Raw genomic sequence first — 20,419 nt, 5'->3', positions numbered from 1 at the left:
GAATGAATTGCTCATAGAATTAAATGATAAGAGAAATGATAATGTTGTTAGAGTTGTGACTAGAGGTGGTAGAATGACTCAGGAACCTTTGTATCCTGAGGGCCACCCTAAGAGAATTGAGCAAGATTCTCAGGGAAATAATGTTGATGCACCTGGCCCTTCTAAAAGAAGAAAAAGAAAGATGATAGGACTTTGCATGATTCGAATGAACCTGTTGTAGACACACCTGAAAATGCTAATGCTATTTCTATCTCTGATGCTAAAACACAATCTGGTGATGAACATGAAACTGGTGATAATGCTAATAATGATGTTCTTGTAGATTCTCAACCTAGCAATAACAATGATATAGAAATTGAACCTGCTGTTGATCTTGATAACCCACAATCAAAGAATCAACGTTATGATAAGAGAGACTTTGTTGCTAGGAAGCATGGTAGAGAAAGAGAAGCATGGGTTCAGAAACCCATGCCGTTCCCTCCTAAACCATCCAAGAAAAAGGATGATGAGGATTTTGAGCGCTTTGCTGAAATGATTAGACCTATTTTTTTGCATATGCGGTTGACCGATATGCTTAAGACGAACCCTTATGCTAAGTACATGAAAGATATCATTACAAATAAAAGAAAGATACCGGAAGCTGAAAATTCCACCATGCTTGCTAACTATACTTTTAAGTGTGGAATACCTAAGAAACTTGGAGATCCAGGAGTACCAACTATACCATGCTCCATTAAAAGAAACTATGTTAAAACTGCGTTATGTGATCTGGGAGCCCGTGTTAGTGTTATGCCTCTTTCTTTATATCGTAGACTTGAATTAAATAAGTTGACACCTACTGAAATATATTTGCAAGTGGCCGATAAATCATCTGCTATACCTGTCGGTATTTGTGAGGACGTGTCTGTTGTTGTTGCAAACGTTACTCTCATAACAGACTTTGTCATTCTTGATATTCCCGAGGACGACAATATGTCGATTATCCTTGGTAGAACCTTTTTGAATATTGCAGGTGCTGTTATTGATTGCAACAAAGGCAATGTCACCTTTCATGTTTATGGTAATGAGCATACGGTACACTTTTCGAGGAAACAACCTCAAGTTCATAGTATAAATTCTATTGGAAAAATTCCATCAATTATTATTGGAGGTTTCCAAATTCCTCTTCGTACTGCAAAGAAGAAGTATGATATTCTTATTATTGGGGATGTTCGTATCCCCATTGAGGTAACCTAGTGTCATTTAGAAATTTCTTCGGTTTCATGTGATGCGGAAGGAGTTTGTTAACAAGACTTGATCAACCTTGTTAGTGGATTCCTTTTAATGAGCATGAGATGGATGAAGTTAGAAGGCACAACTTTATGTTCCCTCCTGTTAATTCTTGTTATTTATAATAAATAAAATAAAAATAGTATATTCTGTCTGTTTTTGAATTATCCATGCAATAAAAATATCTCGAACATAGAAGTTCTCCAAATGCCTTGCAAATTTAATATGATTTTTTTTGGAATATTTGAGAATATCTGGCACTTAGAACACATCAGAGGGAGCCAGCACCTGGCCACGAGCGTCCAGGGCACGCCCCCTGCCTCGTGGGCCCTTGGTGGCCCTCCTACACTATTTCCTGCACCCATGCTCTTCTTCTTCCTTCCAAAAAAAATCACCAACCAGCTCAAGCACGAGTTCTAGCTCATTTTGCTTCCATTTTCGATCTCCTTTCTCAAAGCTCCATTCACAAAACTACTTTGGGGGATTGTTCTTTGGTATGTGACTCCTCCAATGGTCCAATTAGTTTTTGTTCTAGTGCTTTATTTATTGCAAATTCTTGCTGCTAAGGTGACCCTGTTCTTGAGCTTGCATGTCAAATTTTGTTGGCCCCAAGTAGTTCTAATGCATGATATAGTCTCTAGGCACTTGTGGGAGTAGTTGCTATCAATATTATTGAGTTTGGTTTACTTTTATTTTGAATTACTAAAAGTTTCAGAAATTTTCAGAAAATAATGAGGAGATTTTTGAGGGGCTCTTCTAGCAAAAGCTCAAAGGATAAACAAACCAAGGAGAATAAGAAGCCCAAGTATAATCTCCCTCGTGTCGCGGAAGTTCGGCCGTGTGAATGGCCTTGTGATGATTTCTTAAGAGCAATCGATATTCATGATGATTTTTATTCTCTCGCTGACAATGCGGGACTCACCGACTTCCTCCACGACCAGCTCGATCAGTATCTCCTACTCACTAATACTTTCTTGAATTTTTTTTACTTTCATCCTAAGAAATCACCTCCTTCCGTAGAGTTTCATTTATATGATTAGACTAGGGAGATGTCACTACATGAATTTTGTGCGGCTTGCAAGATACCCTTCGAGGGCAGATTAGAGGAACCACTTCGTAAAGATGTGGATGGATTTATTGATACTACTACTATAGGGGAAACGAGGAAGGTTTTCGATGCAAGAATTACTAGCATACACTTTCCTGTTCTAGGTTACTTTGCAATATTTGCTAGTAGATGCTTAATTGGTCGCGGAAACTATGGAAACCTTAGTGTTCCTGATATTATTATTTTGTTCAATGCTTTATTTCCTGATAACTCTATTAGTATGGGCGCTAATATTCCTAAACGATTAAGGCTGAACCATACCAAGTTCCCCATCTTTGGAGGTATCTATGCTTTACGCCTTGCTAAACACCTTAGGATACCTATTAGGCATTATGAGAAAGAGGAAAGCTGCTGCGCCCTACTTTTCTAGATTATAAGAGTATGGTAGCACATGAGTTCATTGTCAAAAATGATGATAAAATGCTTAAGTATAAGTTGAGATTTAATAAGACCCACAATGAAACTATTAGCTTGCCTGCACCCTCTTTGTTTGACTTATCTTCAGGCACGTTTCTCATCTTGCCGGAGGCCGTTTACGCACACCGGGGTCAGACATCAGCTCCAGTGCCTGAGTCGGAACCACCACTTGACCGTCATCGATAGTATTTTTATCAGTGGGATCCGGAGGAGATTGCCAGCCAGTGGTACTCAAATGACACTCCTCAGTACGACTGTCGCTGTCAAAACCGGCAGATCTCGGATAGGGGGTCCTGAATTGTACGTCTAAGGCTAATGGTAACAGGAGGCTGGGGACACGATGTTTACCCAGGTTCGGGCCCTCTCGATGGAGGTAATACCCTACTTCCTGCTTGATTGATCATGATGATATGAGTATTACAAGAGTTGATCTACCACGAGATCGTAGAGGCTAAACCCTAGAAACTAGCCTATGATTATGAGTGTTCTTGTCCTACGGACTAAACCCTCCGGTTTATATAGACACCGGAGGGGGCTAGGGTTACACCAAGTCAGTTACAGAGAAGGAGATCTATACATCCAAATCACCAAGCTTGCCTTCCACGCCAAGGAGAGTCCTATTCGGACACGGGACGAAGTCTTCAATATTGTATCTTCCTAGTCCAACAGTCCGTCCAAAGTATATAGTCCGGCTGTCCGAATACCCCCTAATCTAGGACTCCCTCAGTAGCCCCTGAACCAGGCTTCAATGACGATGAGTCCGACGCACAGATTGTCTTCGGCATTGCAAGGCGGGTTCCATCTCCGAAAACTCCAAGATAAACTTCGAACACATGAATCTTGTCCGGCTCTACAAAACAAATTTCACACACCACCGTAGAAAGAACAATATTCCACAAATCTAATCTGCTGACAACTTTTCATGGCATGACATCACGCCATGGCCCGGTCATTATTTGAACCGTTTTTCACAACTAGCTACCGCACATATTGCGAGGTGGTTTCCTTGGCACGTCTTGTCGAAGTAGAGATCGTGTCCCCTTATTGCGGAATTCTCATCAATACGGGTATGGGTAACCGAACTGCGCCATCAATCGTGGCGCTTGCAAAATAAGCAATTTTGACAGGCAAGTGGGGAGCCACACAGTTTCTACCACCTTTATAAAGAGATAGGGATCTCCCGTTTTCACCCACGCCTTCTTCCTCCTTTACTCATCCATTCTCGCAACCTTGAGCTCCAGCGCCCAAGTTCTCACCTTCTCCATAAAGCCATGCACGACATGTCCAGAGTCGGAGGCAAGTGGATGGCCTCCTCCGTTACAGAGGAGGACATTACGAAGCTTCGGGAGGGCAGGACAAAAGATGTCATGCAAGTTCTTTCCCATAAGCACGTCTTACTATATTTGGAATACATGCCTACATTACATTGATGAACTGGAGCTAGTTCTGTGTCACCCTGTGTTATAACTATTACATGAGGAATCGCATCCGACATAATTATCGATCACCTATCCAATGCCTACGAGCTTTTCACATATTGTTCTTTGCTCAGTTACTCTGCCATTGCCACTGTTACAATTACTACAAAACTGCTACTATTACTTTTGCTACTGTTACTGTTACTTCCATACTACTTTGCTACTAAATAATTTGCTGCAGATACTAAGTTATGCAGGTGTGGTTGAATTGACAACTCAACTGCTAATACTTGAGAATATTCTTTGGCTCCCCTTGTGTCGAATCAATAAATTTGGGTTGAATATTCTACCCTCGAAAACTATTGCGATCCCCTATACTTGTGGGTTATCAAGACTATTTTCTGGCGCCGTTGCTGGGGAGCATTGGTCTATTCTTTGAGTCACTTGGGATTTATATCTACTGATCACTATGAAGAACTTAAAAGATGAAACAACTAAGATTTATCTGTCAACTACGAGGGGAGGTAAGGAATTGCCATCTAGCTCCACACTTGATTCTCCTTTTGCTATGAGTAAACTTGCGACACCTAAACCTTCTTCTTCTATTAATTCTGATATGTCGCATGTTATTGATGATGCCACTTCTGCTATGTAGGATAGTTATGATGAAACTACTTCTATGCTTGCTGTGCCATTAGGTGAATTTCTTGATGAACAACTTGCTAGGGCTAGGGAGAATGAAATTATTGAAACTGATAATATTGATGATAGTGGTGATGAAGGTTCTCCCCCTAAATATGAATTGCCGGTTGTTCCTGAGGGTTATGTTATGGATGAAGAAACTGCTAGAGAATTTCTTGCTTGCAATGATAGATCAGATCTTAAGAAATTATTAGCTAAGCTGAAACAAAAGTCTATGAATGCTAGAATGAAACATGACCCCGCTTTTGCTACTTCACCTATCTTTGTTACTGATAAGGATTATGATTTCTCTGTTGATCCCAAGATAATTACTTTGGTTGAATCTGATCCTTTTTATGGCAATGAATCTGAAATTGTAGTGGCACATCTTACTAAGTTAAATGATATAGCCACCTTGTTTACTAATGATGAGAAATCTCGCTACTACTATATTCTTAAAATATTTCCTTTCTCATTAAAGGGTGATGCTAAAACATGGTTTAATTCTCTTGATACTGGTTGTGTGCGTAGTCCCCAGGATATGATTTACTATTTCTCTGCTAAATATTTCCCCGCTCATAAGAAACAAGTTGCCTTAAGGGAGATATATAATTTTGTGCAAATCGAAGAAGAGAGTCTCCCACAAGATTGGGGGAGGCTTCTCCGATTACTTAATGCTTTGACTGATCATACTCTAAAGAAAAATGAAATACTTGATATCTTTTATAATGGAGTAACCGATGCTTCCAAGGACCACCTGGATAGTTGTGCTGGTTGTGTTTTCAGGGAAAGGACAGTTTACCAAGCTGAATTGTTATTGAATAATATGTTGACAAATGAAAATAATTGGACACTTCCTGAACCAACTCCTAAGCCAACTCCAAAGAAAAGAGGTGTTCTATTTCTCAGTCTTGAAGACATGCAAGAGGCAAAGAAATCTGTGAAAGAGTAAGGTATTAAAGCTGAATATGTTAAAAATTTACCTCCTGTCGAAGAAATACATGGCCTGGATATACCACCTATTAAAGAAATAAACGCTCTTGATAACCCGACACAGGTAGTGAAGGTAAACTCTCTTTATAGATATGATAAAGTTAAAATCTCATCTACTAATTAAGTTTGCTATCCGATGCTTGGATGAATTTGGTGATTTTGTGGCTAAACAAGAAAATTCCATGCTTATTGATGACCCACAAGTATAGGGGATCTATCGTAGTCCTTTCGATAAGTAAGAGTGTCGAACCCAACGAGGAGCAGAAGGAAATGATAAGCGGTTTTCAGCAAGGTATTCTCTGCAAGTACTGAAATAAGTGGTAACAGATAATTTTGTGATAAGATAAATTGTAACAAGCAACAAGTAACAAAAGTAAATAAAGTGCAGCAAGGTGGCCCAATCCCTTTTTGTAGCAAAGGACAAGCCTGGACAAACTCTTATAATAGGAAAAGCGCTCCCGAGGACACATGGGAATATCGTCAAGCTAGTTTTCATCACACTCATAAGATTCGCGTTCGGTACTTTGATAATTTGATATGTGGGTGGACCGGTGCTTGGGTACTGCCCTTACTTGGACAAGCATCCCACTTATGATAAACCTCTATTGCAAGCATCCACAACTACAACAAAAGTATTAAGGTAAACCTAACCATAGCATGAAACATGTGGATCCAAATCAGCCCCTTATGAAGCAACGCATGAAACCGGGTTTAAGCTTCTGTCACTCTAGCAACCCATCATCTACTTATTACTTCCCAATGCCTTCCTCTAGGCCCAAATAATGGTGAAGTGTTATGTAGTAGACATTCACATAACACCACTAGAGATTAGACAACATACATCTTATCAAAATATCGAACGAATACCAAATTCACATGACTAATAATAGCAAGACTTCTCCCTTGTCCTCAGGAACAAACGTAACTACTCACAAAGCATATTCATGTTCATAATCTGAGGGGTAATAATGTGCATATAGGATCTGAACATATGATCTTCCACCAAGTAAACCAACTAGCATCAACTACAAAGAGTAATCAACACTACTAGCAAACTACTAGCACCAATCCCGGACATGGAGACAAGAATTGGATACAAGAGATAAACTAGGGTTTGGAGATGAGATGGTGCTGGTGAAGATGTTGACGGAGATTGCCCTCTCACGATGAGAGGAGCGTTGGTGATGACGATGGTGATGATTTCCCCCTCCCGGAGGGAAGTGTCCCCGGCAGAAAAGCTCCGCCAGAGCCCTAGATTGGTTCCGCCAAGGTTCCGCCTCGTGGCGGCGGAGTCTCGTCCTGAAAGGTTCTCTCTGATTTTTTTATCATCGAAAGACTTCATATAGGAGAAGATTGGCGTCGGAGAGCCACCAGGAGAGCCACGTGTGGGCCCCCTGGTCTTCATCTTTGGCGATGATTTTTCTTTATTTATTCTAAGGTATTCTGTGGAGCTTCAGGACTTTTGGAGGTGCGCAGAATAGTCCTTCAATATTTGGTCCTTTTCCATCCCAGAATTCCAGCTGCCGGCATTCTCCCTCTTCATGTAAACCTTGTAAAATAAGAGATAATAGCCATAAGTATCGTGGCATAAGGTGAAATAACAGCCCATAATGCAATAAATATGATCATAAAAGCATGATGCAAAATGGACGTATCAACTCCCCCAAGCTTAGACCTCGCTTGTCCTCAAGCGAAAAGCCGATAACAAGAAATATGTCCTCATGTTTAGAGGTAGAGGCGTCGATAAAAATAAAATACGGACATGAAGGCATCTTTATTATTTAATAACAACAACATAAATAGATTTTGTCATATGATTACTCATGTTCAAGTAATGACCTATTCACAAAGCTAAAGCATGAATCAGAAACATTATTGGGCACTAACAATTATAATCTAAGTCACTGAAGCAATTGCAATTTATCATAACATCGGAAAGAGTCTATGTCAGAGCTTAAAAGCAAGTCCACATACTCAACTATCATTTAGTCCTTCATAATTGCTAGCACCCACGAGATACTTGTGGTTACGGAGTTTTAATCGGACACAGAGAAAGATAGAGGCTTATAGTTTTGTCCCACAACCTTTTACCTCAAGGGTAATGTCAACAATAACAATTCATGCTCCCCCACATCCAATTACATATGTATATCATACTCTTTCCAACATGCTGAGCTTGCCAAAGGATAAAATGAAAAAGGAATGGTGAGGATCATCGTGACTCTTGTAAGGTAGAGGATAATAATAAAAGTGTCGGGGAAACTGATCCACGAACACCTATGGAACCGGCGGACCGAGCCCATTTCGGTTCGGCGGGGGGCGGAGATCACACGAAGAGCGGATCGAGGCGAAGCACACGAGCAGTTTACCCAGCTTCGAAGCTCTCCGGAGAGATAATACTCCTACTGCTGCTTGTCTGATTGTATTGAGTTCTTGCTCGGGAGCGCTGAGTGCTACAGTACACCCGAGCTTCTAACGAGGCCGAGCGTGAGTGTTTTTCTGTCTCCCGAACCCCCGTCTACGTTGCGCATGGGCCTCCTTTTATATGCTCAAGGGGTCACCGACAGGTGGCAATGTAGATAAGGGTAAAAATGGAAAAGGAATTGTGGTTGGTAGAACAACCTGTACAGTGTATCATACCTAACCCTGACGGCAGGGGACAAAGCCATTAAATGCCCATCTGCGTCGCCCAAACAGTGCATAAAGGGACCGTCAGGGACGCCACCGCTTGCCACGATGGCAATCTTGTCAGCGCCGCTTGCCAGCGCGCACCGCTGGCTGCACGGCCTCTCGCCACGCGCGCCTGGAAAGGCCCCAGGGCGACACGTTGGTGGATGTGCCAGAGCGTGGGTACAGAGTGGTCGCTTGCCGCGGCAGGCGCCTTGCCGCGGTCGTTGTCTTGTTGCGTCCGGAAGCTTGTCGCTCACCGGGCCTTGCCGAGACGCGTGGCGCGTCGCGGCAAGTTCCTTGAGATGCCCTGGTTGGCCTTCCCGGCAAGCTCCTCTTGCCGGGGCCTTGTCTCCTTGGCTTGAATACTTTGTTCTTGAATGGCTCCAAAGGAACCAACGAAGGACCTTGGCGGTCACCCGGCAAGCCTTGCCGCGGGGTGCTGCAAATGCCCCTGCACAGGTTCGGGATACTAGGGTACCCCTACCCTAGTACACCGACAGGAGCCCCCGGGCCTGGGCCACACACGGTGCCGGGCGCTGTTGGGCCAGGCCCAAAACAGGGCACGGGCACGTGCGGCCTAGGTTACGCCGTATCTCACTCCGTATCCACCGCGCCTTCCCCCAACGGCACGCGTCGAATGCGGCGTCGTGGGAGAGATCGTGGGTGGTTTCTTTAATCGGAAAGACGGAACGCCCGCCCCCTCCCTCTTTATAAGCAGGGGAAACAGGGGCAGTTCGCCCATCTCGCCGGTTGCTACTCCAATCTCAAAAATCTCCGCCGCTCCCCCCTTCTTCCCAAGGCTGAAAGAGAGCAGCGCTCCGCCCGCCATCGCCACCAGCATCACCAACGCCGTCGATCTCCCCCACCACCTCCGCCATGGCTCCGAAAGCCGACAAGGGGAAGGTCGTGAAGTCGGCCGAGGCGCAGCGGCTCGCGGCGCTGCGAAAGGAGCGGGCAATCTTCCCCCCTAGCTCGCCGCGAAGGAGCTGAGGGAGTACTACTACCTCTTCTGGTCGACGGAGACGCGAGCGCATCCGCGTATGAAGGTACTCCTAGCTGCCGCTTCGGAACTGGCTCCGAATGGATACCCTGTCTTCACGCTGTTCTTCTACTGCGGGCTATGCCCGCCTTTCTCTGAATTTTTCTGCGATATCATGAACACCTACGGGTTCCGCCTCCTTGACTTCACCCCAATGCTGTTCTGACCATGGCAGTTTTCGCACATCTCTACGAAAACTTTGTTGGAGTCTATCCAAACGTAGCTCTTTTCCGTCACTTCTTTATGCCTCGAGTTGAGAGAGGGGAGCCTTTATCTGGGGGAATCGCCTAGATCTTGAGAGTTGGCAAGAAGGAAGCCTATCTGGAGGGAGAGCTCCGCAGCAAGTGGGAGGAATGGAGAGCAGAATGGTGCTGGATTGTCGAGGAGAACCCGCAGCCATTTACCGCCCAGCGCCAAGCCCCAATAACGCACGGCAACGGTTGGAGCAACGTGGCCCCGGAAGACGATAGGCTGAAGATTGCCGTCACCCGGATCCTACGCCTCAGGCTTGCCGGGCTCACCGTAGGCGCCGTTGGCGCAGATTTTCTTCGCCGCCGCATCGCCCCCCTGCAGGAGAGGAGGAGACCCGCCTGGGAGTTCCAGAATGCGGCGGATATCATGAGGCTGCGCCCGGGCCTCAACTTCAACTTCACTGTCCTGGAACTGGACGCGATGATCCTGGAACTGTTCAAGCGCGATCCTCAACATCCCGAAGCGTTCATGTTGCCGAGGGGTGTCGTTCCGCTGTGCAACAACTCCTCGCTCGACCGTATCCGTGTAATGATGCCGCTGTGTGATTCGCATGGAATTGTCCCAACTTGGCAAGAGCCTGCAGATGACATCGTGCAGGAGTTCTTTGACGGCCTGGTAGAAGTGCCGGTCCGCCCCGATGAACAGAAGAGCCTCACCCGCGACACCACCGATGATGAGATGCAGCGCATCGCCACGAGGCTGGAAGAGGCGGCAGCAGCTGCTGCCGCGGGCGAGTTCGGATTCACCATGGAGGAGGCAGAGGCAGCAGAGGCGGCAAGCCTCGTCGAGCGAGAAGAGTTTTCCGGCGAGGAAGATCTTGTCGGGCCTGAAGCTGAGTCGAGTGAGCCCGCCGAGGGCGCGAGCGACTCGTTGAAGATCGGCTCCTCCTCCTCCCCACCTTCAGCCAGCTTGCCGCAAGCGGAGCCCCCAGCTCCACCAAGAAGGCGTCTCCGCAAGGCCGGGGACGTAGCGGGGCGGCAAACGAGTCAACAGCCGCCGTGCCGCGCGACACGCTCTACCGCGGCAAGCACTGTTGCCGCGGGAGCGCCTCACGCCGCTGCGGCAACTGGAGCGGGGTCTTCCCGGCACACCGCTACTGCTCCTGCCAAGCAGACAAGGGAACCTACTCCTCCGCCTCGCCGCACCGGAGGCGAGCCGGACTTCGATCTCTCCGCGCTCAGCTCCGACGAGGAAGAAGAAGATTAAGATTCCCCGCTGTACTTGTGGTTCTTCAAATTTGTTGCTTTGTCTTGTATCTGATTTGCTTCACTCTGAACCCATTCCTTTTCAGGACGCTGGCCCAGAGAGCGGCGAAGAGAGCCAAGGTTCCGGTGATTGTTATCGAGGATGAACCCACCGCGACAGCAGGGGGTGTGTCTGAGACCACCTTGCCGGACCCTGCAACCATTCCTCAAAGCAGCCCCCAGCGCAGCCCCAGCGTAAGTATATGGTTTACTTCCTGCTGTCAGGCGCGCATGGGTGCTCTTTCTTTGCTGGTATCTGACTGTTGGTTTGTGTAGGAGTAGAGCAACCTCACCAGGAGTGCCCGGAAGCCGCTCCCGAAATGCCATCTGCTTCGACCACACCGCCAAGGGAGGATTCCCCGGCAAGGGAGCGTTCTCCGGCAAGGGGGAATTCTCTAGCAAGGGGCAGTTCTCCGGCAAGGGACAACACCAGTGACCCTCCGGTGGTTGAGACCACGACTGCAGATCCTAGTACAGGTAATCCTCTTGCTTGAAAACTTCCCTTGGGTTCTTCTTCTTCTGATTTTCTTTTTTTGGATATTAGCTTGACTTTTCTCCTTTTTCCGTTCGTCAGATCCATCTGCCACCGAGCCGATGGAAACCGAGGTCGCCGGCGAGGAGAACGCGCGCAGCAATACCGACGACGCTGCTGCCACCGAAGGAGAAGCCGACGCTGATGAGCCCGTCGGCGAAGAGGCTGCCAATGCTGCCACCGCAGAAGCTGGCGAGGGATCCGGCGATCGCACTGACGGCCCCGAGGCCGCAGGAGCATCAGGCGCTACGCCGACCGCCGATCCCTCAACCGCTGCTGCAGCGCCAGGCTCCGAAGAGCCCCAGTCCGGCGCCTATTTGAAGGCCGGCGACGACATCTTCATCAAGCTCCCCTGGGCATCAAGCTCCAGGGCGCCGGTCGAAGGAGAGATCTTGGATGGAGAGGTGCTCGCCTCCGCTGGGCTGACACTAGTCGGCGCGCCAAGCAGCAGCAGCGACGAGCCTGAGGAGGAGCGGCTGCTACGGAAGTTGTTGTCGCTTTACTGTGCCCGACAGGCCAAGCTGGAATCCCGAGAAGCGCTTGTCACGAAGGCGGGAGTGGACATCGAGAAGCGCGCGGAGGAGCTCCAGGGTCTCAGGCAGGAAGCTCTGCGGTCCCTGGCAGAGGAGCGGGAGCAAGTCGCCGAGGAGCGGAAAGCCTTCCTCCTCGAGAAGGCTGAAGTTGAAGAGCAACAGCGGCTTGTTGCCGAGAAGCTATCTGCGCAGGAAGGCGAGTTGGCGCAGCGCAAAGTCAACCTTGACAGCCACGAGGAGGAGCTAGCCGCGCACGAGCAAACATTTTGCGGGGCTCTCAAGGAAGCAGAGGATGCTGCCGCAGCTGCCGAGGCCGCCAAGAAGGAGCTGGAGACGAAGATGGCGCAGCTGGAGGCCGACCTCAAGGCGAGCGGCGAGGAGCTTGCTGCGCTCAAGCGTGAGCGCGAGAAGGACGCCGCCGCTCATGGCGAGCTGCAAGGTCGTCTTGCTGAGAGAAGCAAAGAGCTTAGCGCCGCCAAGGACTCCAACGCAGATCTTGAGTTGAAGCTGGTCAGTTTGACTCAAACGCTGGACGGCGCCAGGGAGCGGGAGGTGGTCTTGACGGAGAAGATCAAGGCCGCCGAGGCGCTGCTGGCGAGTGCCGCTTCCGCCTAGAACTGTTTTAGGGAGAATGTGGAGCACTGGACCGAGGGTCTCGTGAATGTTGCCGCAGCCATCGACAGGGAGCTGGCGCAGCTGGGGATGGAGGATCTCGGGTACTCCTCCGATGAGCACCTCCAACCCAGCGCCAAGCTCAGCTTGTTCTTCAAAGGAGTGGCGATGGCCCTCCAGCGACTCCGGGAGAAGATCCCAAAGCAGCTGGCCGATGAGTCGCGCAAGATCTGCGCGGGAGCTCTTCAGAAGGTGCTGGTGAAGGTGGCCTTCCGCAACCCAGGCCTCAACCTCACCAACGTCCTCAGGTCCCTGCCACCAGATGCTGATCTGGAAGCGCTCAAGGCCCTTGTCGCACCCATTGTGGACAAGGTGAGCGGGATCAAGAGGGTTGAGGGCGATCGCGGAGATTAGGCCGCCCGTTTTCTCTTTTTCTTTGTCGCTGCTGGTCATGTCATGAGAACAATCTATTAGAGCTGCGACAAGCTATCTTGTAATATAACTCTATTTTGGGTAGAGATTGCTGTGTTATTTCCTTTACTTGATTCCTTCCTTTGTATGTTTTTGCCCTGCGCTTTCAGGGAACTTGTCGGCGCAGGCACCTGGGCCACGAGCGCTAAGTGCGGGACGTCAGCAGCCTGCTGGCGGTGCCGCTTCCGACAAGAAACCTTGTCGCAACTAGTCGCAGCTCACTTAAGTTGTTGAGGGGACTGGAAACAAAGTAAGGGCGCAACTAGCTACGAGTTGGTTCCTCCGCGCACAGGTTTTCCATACAAAGCATGGTCGTTCGAGGAAGATAACTTAAAAATTAAAACTGATTGCTCAAACTTTGGCAACTTAGCTTTTCTGTCGTTTGCTTTCCGGTAAGGCGAAACTTCCTTGAACGACGCCTGGTCCACACCATTATCTTCTCCTTTCCCCCCGGCAAACTTGTGGGCGAGGAAACCTTCCTTTCCTTTTTGAGAAAAAGAAAGAAGGGAAAATAAAGATATGGAGCCTTACGGCTCGTTATTGCTTACCGGGGGTAGGCGCTGCACAAAGTGTCAGATAACACATGCAAAAGAAGTAGAAAGCATGAAATTGACAAGATGTGCGGAGCACATGAGCTTTACTTATGCACGGGGTCTGCGCCCGGCTTTGTACAAAGGATTACATGCAACATCGGCAAGACTTGTACAAAAGGTGGTTGTCGGAACGGGTTCCGGCAACCGCGCCTTACGGGTAAAACTTACGAAGATGTTCAATGTTCCAGGAGTTTCTCACCGGAATGCCATCTTCGGTCTCAAGGTGGACAGCGCCAGGCCTAGTGACTCGTTTCACCCAGTAAGGGCCTTCCCACTTTGGCGTCAACTTGTTGGAATTCTTGGCGGACTGAACGCGCCGAAGAACAAGGTCTCCTTCCTCGAAACTTCTGGCATTAACTTTGCGGCTATGGTAGCGGCGCAAAGCTTGCTGGTATCGAGCAGCTCGTACAGCAGCCTGAAGACGGTCCTCCTCAAGGAGCAGCGCGTCATCTGGTCGCAGCTGCGCTTGCTCAAGCTCATCATAAGAGAGTACTCGAGGTGACCCGTATACGAGTTCCGTGGGGAGAACTGCCTCTGCTCCATAAACTAGAGCGAAAGGTGTCTGGCCAGTGGCTCGATTTGGTGTCGTCCTGATCGACCAAAGAACCACCGGAAGCTCCTCAATCCAGTTCTTTCCGCACTTGCGCAGCCTGTCGAAAGTCCTGGTCTTGAGCCCGCGCAGCACTTCAGCATTTGCCCTCTCCGCTTCACCGTTGCTTCTCGGATGAGCAACAGAAGCGAAGCAGACCTTGGCGCCAAGATCTTGGACATACTGCATGAAGGTGCGACTCGTGAATTGCGTGCCGTTGTCGGTGATGATCCTGTTAGGGATCCCGAAGCGGCAAACAATCGACCTGAAGAACTTGACTGCTGACTGTGCTGTCACTTTCCTCACTGCTTCCACTTCCGGCCACTTTGTGAACTTGTCGATCGCAACGTACAAGTACTCAAAGCCCCCGACAGCTCGGGGAAAGGGGCCGAGGATGTCGAGCCCCCAGACCGAAAATGGCCAGGATAAAGGGATCGTCTGGAGAGCTTGAGTTGGCTGGCGTATCTGCTTGGAATGGAACTGGCACGCTTCGCACTTGGTTACTTGTGCAGTTGCATCCTGGAGGGCTGTCGGCCAAAAGAAACCTTGCCGGAAAGCTTTGTCGTCAAGTGCTCTTGCGCCAATGTGGTGTCCACATATGCCTCCATGTATCTCTGCCAACAGCTTTTGTCCGTCTTCCCGGCGAATACACTTCAATTTCACACCGTTGAGTCTTCTTCTGTACAGTGTGTTGTCGACAAACTGGTACATATTTGACTGCCGGGCTACTCTTTCCGCTTCTTCTTGCTCTTCGGGAAGTTCTCCTGTCTGAAGGAAACAGACAATCTGATGTGCCCATGCTGGAGCTTGCGTCTCGACAACAAGGACTAAAGGCACACCTGCTGCTGCGGGAACATCCGCTTCTATGGCGAGAACCTGTGGCTCAGCCGGAGCTTGACGTTCCCTGGCAAGCTTGCCGGAGCAAAACTTGTCGGGAGCGTCTGCTTCAATGGAACAAACCCTAGGGCTCGCCGGAGCAGACTGCTGCTCAGCACTCTTGGTGTTGATCTTGGGGACCTTCTTGGCGGCGGCTTCGGGGAGCTCTGCCGGAAAATAGTCACCAGAAATCAACTTCCTCTTGTTGCTCTGTCCAGTTGATGGCGTTATAGACAGTTGAGTCAGCTTGAGCACAAAGATCCCTGGTTCCACAGGTAATTTAAGTGCAGCGCACTTCAACAGGCCATCAGCAATGTCGTTCTGATCTCTTGGAACATGTTCCATCTGTAGGCCATCAAAGTGCTCTTCTAGCTTTCTTACTTCATCAACGTAAGCTTCCATCAACGGACTCTGATAATTTTTGTTCACTTGGCGGACGACAAGCTGTGAGTCACCCCTGATAATGAGCTTCTTGATCCCAAGGTCTGCTGCGATCCTGAGACCGGCAAGCAAACCTTCATACTCTGCGGTATTGTTCGTTGCTTGCTCCCTGGGAAAGTGCATCTGGACTACGTACTTGAGGTGCTCCCCGGTGGGTGCAACAAGCAGCACGCCCGCACCTTGCAGTGAGAAGGCACCATCAAAGTACATCATCCACTCTTTGCTTGCTTCCTTGACGGGGATGTTCGTTTCCCGAATTTCTTCATCTTGTGTTGGCATCCATTCTGCTATGAACTCCGCCAATGCTCTGCTTTGGATAGTTGAAGTGCTCTCAAACTTGAGGCCAAAGCTTGACAGTTCCAGTGCCCACTCGACAATCCTGCCTGTTGCTTCTGGATTTTGCAGTATCCTCTTCAGCGGAAAATGAGTGACGACTGTGATCTCATGTGCTTGGAAGTAATGGCGCAGCTTTCTCGAGGCCATGAGAAGGCCGAAAAGCAATTTCTGCACACCAGAGTACCTTGACCTAGCCCCCTGCAGAAGGGAACTGACAAAGTAAACTGGGCGCTGCACCATTCTTTTCTGCATCTTCTCATGCTCCTGCGTAGATCCATCTTTGTCGGGACCAGAGCTTGTCGGTGAAGTCCCTTGCTTGTCGCTGGATGCATCTGCCGTGGTTGTTGGCTCATCATCCGCCTCCCTCTCCGCCACTAACGCAGCACTAACCACTTGATTGGTTGCTACTATATACAGCAGCAACTTCTCTTGTGGCTTAGGTGCGACAAGTGTTGGAGTGGAGGACAGGTATCTCTTCAAGTCCTGCAGCGCAGCCTCCGCCTCCGGAGTCCATTTCATTGGACATGTCTTTTTCCATATTTTGAAAAACGGCAGGGCACCTCAGCAGATCTAGAGATAAACCTGCTGAGAGCAGCCATGCAACCGGCAAGTCTTCGTACATCCTTGACGCGCTTTGGTGCTTCAATCTGCTCAATGGCCTTGATCCTGTCGGGATTGGCTTCAATTCCCCGCTGAGACACGAAGAACCCGAGCAGCTTGCCGGAGGGGACTCCAAACACACACTTCTCGGGGTTAAGCTTGAGGTTGATCTTGCGCAGATTTGCAAAGGTTTCGTCTAAATCTTGAATCAGGGTCGCCTTGTCCTTGCTCTTGACCACTATGTCATCCATGTAGGCTTCCACATTTCTGTGCATTTGCGGCTCAAAAGCGTCATGGACTACCCTTGCAAATGTTGAACCAGCATTCTTTAAATCGAAAGGCATCCGTACGAAACAGTATGTGCCACATGGGGTGATGAATGCAGTCTTCTCCTCATCCTCTTCTGCCATGAAGATCTGATGGTATCCAGAGTATGCATCAAGAAATGAAAGCAAGTCACATCCGGCCGTGGAGTCAACAATCTCGTCGATGCACGGCAAGGGAAATGGGTCTTTGGGACAAGCTTTATTGACATCAGTAAAGTCGATACAAAGCCTCCATTTCCCGTTAGCCTTGCGCACGACTACAGGATTGGTCAACCACGTAGGATGGAGCACTCCTCTGACAAGGCCTGCTGCTTCCAATTTCTTGATTTCTTCCACGATGAAATTCTTGACGCTCCACTGCCTGCTTCCTGACTTTCTGCTTGACGGGCCGCACATGAGGACAGACGGCAAGATGGTGCTCGATTACTTTCCTGGGAACACCGGGGATGTCAAACGGTTGCCACGCAAATACGTCGACGTTCGCCCGCAGGAAAGTAACGAGCGCGCTTTCCTATTTAGGGTCGAGAGTGGCACTGATGGTGAAGGTACCACCAGTGCCGTCCTCCTTGGCGGACACCTTCTTGGTCTCTGGTGGAGCTGCCATTGCCTTCTTACACTTGCCGGTGGAGCTCGATGGTGTGTCCTCGACAGTAGCGCAGCACTCCGAAGAGGTGCGCTTGCCGGAGTGGGCATCAGAACTCTTGCCGGACTTGGTCTTTTTCTTCCCCCCGGGAGCTTAAACGGCAAGTGATTTGCGATCTGTTGCGGCTGCTGCTTCCCGGTAAATCTTGTTGGCACAGATAAGAGCATCCTTCTTGTCGCTAGGGACAGAGATGACACTTATCGGGCCTGGTATCTTCAGCATGTTTTATGCATAGTGAGAGGCTGCCATGAATTTGGCGAGTGCTGGACGGCCGAGTATCCCATTGTAAGGCAATGGAAAGTCAGCAACGTCAAAAGTGACCCTCTCTGTCCTGAAGTTCAACTCGCTGCCAAATGTTACCAGCAATGTGATCTTTCCCTTCGGCTTGCTCCTTCCCGGATTGATTCCTTGGAATGTGCCAGTCTCTTCGAGCTCGCTGTCAGGGATCTGGAGTTTCTGGAGTACCGCGGAGGAGATCAGGTTCAATCTGGCCCCGCCGTCAACTAGCATCTTAGTGACCTTGAGGTTGCGGATAGTTGGTGAAACCAACATCGGCAAGCACCCGACCGCTGTTATGCGATCAGGGTGGTCCTCAATATCAAAAATGATAGGCGTGCCGGACCATTTCAGAGGCATGCGTGACTCGATGGGTGGTTCTGCCGCATTGACTTCCCACACCCACTGCTTGAGCTGGCGGTGTGAAGTATGCAGAGAAGCACCGCCGTCAACGCACAGGATCTCTGTGGCTTTCTGGAACTCTTGCTCATCGGCCTCGTCATCATCCATATCTTCGTCGTCGTCATCATCTTCATCGTTGTCGCGGCCGCGGGGAGGTCTGTCTCCTTGCCGCTGCTTGGCCTTGCCGCGGTGTCCTCCTCGGCCGGGGCGTTTCTTGCCGGCTCCTCTAGCACCTTCCTGGGCCTTCTCCTTGCCGCGTCGCTCGTATTCAGCCTTTTGCTGCTCTATAAGCTGTTCGACCTTCTTGCAGCTCTGGAGGCCATGGCCCTTGGTGCGGTGGATCTTGCAGTACTGCTTGTTGGTGCCGTCCTGCTTGTCGGCGACCGCCATAGCCTGGTTGTTGGTGCCTGCGGCAATCTCCTTGCCGGAGCTACCAGCTTTGGCTTTCTTGGCGCCACTTCCATTGCCGGACTGCTCAACGACTAGCACATCTTTGCCTTTCTTCTTCATGTTGTTCCACTGCCGGTTTTTCTTTGTCAGGGTGGCATCCTCACTATCAGATCCTCCTGCTTCTGTATTCTCTCCGGGGAGTTTCCTCCCTTCCTCGGCACGTGCACACTTGTCGGCCAGGGCATATAGCTCACTAACGTCTCTGATCTTGCACATCGCCATCTCCTCCCGCATCTTGCGGTTTCGCACGTTCTGATGGAACACGCTAATTACCGCGGCAGGGTGGACATCTGGGATGTTGTGCTGTACGCGGCTGAATCTCTGAATGTACTTGCGCAGGGGCTCTCCTTCCTTCTAGGCGAGCAGATGAAGGTCGCTTTCTTGGCCATGAGGCTTGTGGCCGCCTGTAAAGGCGCCGACAAACTGATGGCATAGATCTGCCCAAGAGGATATGGAGTTGTCTGGCAAGTGCATGAGCCAGGATCTGACGTTGGGCTTGAGCACCAGCGGGAAGTAGTTGGCAAGGATCTTGTCGTCCCGCCCCCCGGCAGCTTGCACCGCGATGGTGTAGATGCTGAGGAACTCCGACGGATGCGACTTGCCATCATACTTCTCTGGTACGTCTGGCTTGAAATTCTTCTTGCTGGGCCACTGGACTTGCCGCAGCTCACGAGTGAACGCAGGGCAACCTACCGCGTACGGCAAGTCGCCTGGTTCCCCTGGCGCATGCATGTCGACAGAGGGCCCAGCGCGCTGGTTGGATTGACGCCGCGCTTCTCTTCTGCGCTCGATGCGAGTTCGAGCATCTTCTTGCTGTCGTTCGTGAGGAACTTGGCGTTGATCGCGACGAGCTCGTGGATCCTATGATGCGGTGGAGTCGCTGTCGAGGTGGATCCGGCGAGTCGGCGATCTTGGCCTTCGGGGTGGAGAGTGCACGGTGGTTGCACCCCCACCGGTTTCGTCGCCATCGGCTCGTGCCTGGCAGTCCTGTCGCGGCAGCGATGTACTCGGCTGCCGCGGAGTGTCGCCGTTGGCGAAGCCGATGAGACTCTGAATGGTGGCCCTCCATTCATTGATCTTGTCTGCCGTTGGAGGGTAATCCAGGAGCAGTTGAGCTCGCGCCAAAGCTTCTGCTGGAGTGGTGGGCGGTAGTGGCGAATGGCGCGAGGAGCAGGATATGCTCGGACTTCTAACTATGTTAGAAGGAGCAGTATCCCGTCTAGGCGACCGTGTCTCGCTCGTGCCAGCATGTTGGTGTGCATGTTGGTCTTGAGCACCCCGAGATCCACCAGCTCGATCTTGGTCCAACAAACGTATGGCACTGCGAATACCATGACGCTGTCGGTCTTGCGCCTCCTGAGATGGGCACGGTGCATGTTTGGACACCGAGGTCTGCGCATCCTTGTCCTTGGACCTGGCATCACCGTGGGCTCCCTCGTCAATGCCTGTTCTTCCGCCGGCGTCTACCCCACCACTCGTTTGCTCCGGTGGTGGTGGTATCGATGTGGACGGAACAGCTGCCGCCGAAGCCTTCTTCTTCGGTGGCATGTCGATGAAGAAGATGAAGATCTAGCTCGTGTGAACGCCGGATCAGGTTTACACAACCTCGATGCCCCCTACCTGGCGTGCCAAAGATGTCGGGGAAACT

Source organism: Triticum dicoccoides, unplaced genomic scaffold (assembly GCF_002162155.2).
Source record: "Triticum dicoccoides isolate Atlit2015 ecotype Zavitan unplaced genomic scaffold, WEW_v2.0 scaffold144827, whole genome shotgun sequence".
Classification (NCBI taxonomy): domain Eukaryota; kingdom Viridiplantae; phylum Streptophyta; class Magnoliopsida; order Poales; family Poaceae; genus Triticum; species Triticum dicoccoides.
Note: the sequence above shows the minus strand (reverse complement) of the source record.